Here is a 3,851-nt window from a genome sequence, read left to right as displayed (position 1 = left end):
ATGCGTGCGCACTGGAAGCTTCCGAAAGAACATCACTTCAAGAAATCGGGGAAGGATTGGCTGTTGTTACTGTTGAACCAGGTCGACGCTATCACAAAAGCCAGAATTCTACTGCTGTTCTGGAGATCTTGGCATCTGCGAAATGACATTGTTCATGAGCAGGGGAAGGAATCGATCGCCACGTCCGTGTCCTTCCTGCTCTCCTACAACCAGCCTCACGACCCATGTGAGGGAAATGGTAAGACACTACATTTCGACTGCCCCCAGGCCAACTCTCAGTCTTCGCAAACTCGCAAGACTGCAGCTTGGTCGGCCCCTCCTGTAGACTGGCTGAAACTAAATACGGATGCCTCTTTCATCGGAATTGGCCAACCCAGTGGCGCTGGGGCTGTTGTGAGAGACCACCGGGGCGTTGTCCTGTTTGCTGCTTGCTCCCCTATGGTCAGTTGTGACGACGCGGAAGAGGCTGAAGCCAAAGCTGCTCTGCGTGGGATCAAATTGTTGAAGGACATGGGCTACACCAGGATCATACTGGAGCTGGACTGTGCAAGGGCGGTTACGGCACTTCGAGCCAGCCACATCGACAGATCGAAGAACTGGGCAACATATGATGAAGCCAAATCATTACTGAAGGATCTGGATGATCACCAAATCTTGCACACGAGAAGAGAGAACAACAGGGTGGCTGATGCCCTGGCTAGAACGGCTAGTTCGGCTGGCAGCTGCATCTGGAGAGACAACCTTCCTGATGTGATTCAGGACTTTGTAACACAGGACATGACTCGTATGTTACATCGTTAATATAAGACTCTCTTACCCTCAAAAAAAAAAAAAAATGATGCCGGAGCGCAGGCTTGGCGCGGAGGCTCGGGCTACGACCTCGAGGAGATGGATGTCCTGCGCTTTCGGTAGGGCGCCATCACCGAGGAGTGGCGCCGGATAAAGTTGCAGTTGGGATGGGACTTGCCGTCAATCCCGCCTCCCGTCCCGACAGAAAAATCCGCTAAACCCATATGTGCCATCCCTATTTACTTTATTGTTGTAAAAATGTATTTATTTGGGTGACTTAAGTACGTCGTTTTGTTTTCTTGGCGTTCGTGGTTTATTGTTATTGTACTTGTGTGCAAAGGAGACAGATCGGCCGATATCACTGCTTTAGTTTAGGGATGGCACGAGTCTTGACCCACATCAAATTAATTTTGGTGCTCCAACCGAATCATGCATGGTCACGTGTACTTGTTTTACACTCCAACGCCCACTGCTGGCCACTCGACTGAACGCGCCTTTTCCGACGACGTATGTGCTCCTTTTATATAACTAGTAAATATGCCCGTGCATTGCTACGGGAGAGGGACAATCTAAGTCGTGGACACAACTTTAGCGTGACACGGTGTGCACCGCAAGCGTGCCACCACGGTCTCCTCTTCACGTCACTTCTCCTCAAATAGTGTTAGGCACCGGTATCACCATCTCATCCTATCGATTATCCACTCCAACACCATGAACCTAAGATCTTTGTCTGTGCATTGCCGCAGAGGCCCTCAATTTGTTTTGCCACCACATCACATGTGTAAACATAATAACTACATTACCAACTACACTATTACAGAAATAATGTCAAATCCATTTATGTTGTGACAAATGAAATACAAATGATGTATTATTACATTTATGTCAGCAAACATAAATAAATATGGTAAGGGCTTCCTTAATTAGTGTTCATTTCTTATAAGTTCATAGTTGGGTCCTACCGCATCAACTCTTGGTATATATGTTCATTCATATAAACGTCTTCTTGGGGGAATTAGTTCGAGAAATATATGACTACCATTCATGAATTAACCAGTAATGTACACAGACTACTCCAAATTAACAAGAAAAATGCAAGGGCAATGTTGTATATTGTAGAGCAAAAAAGTATTTGAAAGAGGCAAACAACAGGTTCATTCACATTTACAGGTTTTTTTTCAAAGTATAACCTGGTTACTTTTACAAACTTAACTTCTTGCTCACAAACCACTTAATGACAGTGCAATATAGTGGCTGTAAAGGTGGGGAAAAGCCAATACATGGTGGCCAGATGTAATGACATGAACTTAAATCCCGTTTGCACGTTATGGATCTCAGGTTGAGGGATGGGGATTCGTCTTGGTTTGAGGGAGGGAATTCGTCATTCCATAACGAAAGATACCTGCGGTATTATGAATTCGTTGTTATTGTACATGTTCATCTTCAAGAGCAGGTAACATCACAAACAAATGCACCATTGTTAGGCAATCATCCAGGTCTCTAAGGGCAACAATAAAAGATGGATCATGTTATGTAGAGATAACACAATTTGGATAACCCCACAAAGAATAATCTTAAACTCACTCGGTACCTTTTAAGGATAAGCCCACCGAGATTGTTCTTTGGAGGTCAATTCAACAGTCTGTCTACAAAATCCTTCTTTTTCGTCGAAAAAACTTTCTTAACATTCTTTGTATGAACCTTGATTTCCATTAAATCAACCATGAAGGAAAAACTCTCCAATAAGCACTTACTCATAATATCATAAAACAATAACCTGTGAATGCATGGCGTGGCCTGGTATCCTGATATTGTATTTACTTCATGTGATAATACATAGCACCCTCTGGTGCCATAAGTTAGCATTGGAAGTGATACAAAGAAATGATCAATTCCACCAAGCATGACCAGTGATCAAGCAACTACAAACTGCAAAATCAATTCCACCAAGCATGCAGGATAAGTAACAAACTAAAACCAAATCATATTAGCAGAATTCAAGTGTCTACACTTCTAGTTCTAGTAATCAATATAATAAAATAGTGCAAAAATACAAGAAAACTATCGGACATACCAAACGGTTGTACTTTTCATCCTTCGAATCGGAGTTCCGGCCTTATTCCTCGTTCATGGTGGCCATCACCTATGTCGTCAGTAGGATCATCCATATCATAGTATAGAAACAGAAATATACACTTCCAGTTTATGGACCAGGGACGGTTGCTATATATCTGGGTACAATCTAGGAAGCGCAAAGCAACAAATTATTTTGAAAGCACCCCTGATCCGAGACAATGGCCAAGTAAATGATGCATCTATACTATAGCAGAAACTACGATTTAAGATGAATTGTTATGTACGGTTAGAGAAAATAACATCTGCTTTCAATCTTCAAATAACTCAATTTGGTTTTCTATGTAAACAAAACATGCACTCCATTTACCCAAATATTAGAGAAAATTTCAAGCTACATAGAAAAATGTATAGATTTCCATGACCAATGATCAAGCAACTACAGTCTGCAAGTAAGTATTACATTATGATAATATCTTTCATCTTTGGCAAAAGCACAACATGGAAAGGGTGCAAATGGAATAGCAGATGGCTCTATGATTACATACACTAAGTTGGTTCTTATATTAATTTATTTTTCCAAAGGCACCTAGGCCTCTATTGAAATACAGCTTTCCACGTAGGACCAACAACTTGTTTAGAAATCATATGCTCTGAGAAAGTAATTTATTTAGAACATGGAATGCAACCATATCCAGATTCCCCTTCCAGTCTTCCAGAAGCACCAATATGATTCAGATCAAGTGTTATTGTGACCATGGAACGGTGGAATCAGCAAACACATGATACATGGAATATATTTAAAACTGAACTTACAATAACAACTAAAATGCTGACACACTAAATTATTCATGCTACAGAGCATTGTACAGTTAAATAGATAAAAAAAATGTACCAGATAAGGCAATCATCTACATGATCTCCAAACTCTTGCAAGAACAAGAAATCTCGACAGTATTAGTAAATAGCAGAGTATGGAGAGAAAAGGA

This window comes from Lolium perenne, chromosome 3 (genome assembly GCF_019359855.2).
Source record: "Lolium perenne isolate Kyuss_39 chromosome 3, Kyuss_2.0, whole genome shotgun sequence".
Taxonomy (NCBI): domain Eukaryota; kingdom Viridiplantae; phylum Streptophyta; class Magnoliopsida; order Poales; family Poaceae; genus Lolium; species Lolium perenne.
The sequence above is the reverse complement of the archived record's forward strand: the minus strand, read 5'-3'. Positions refer to the sequence as shown.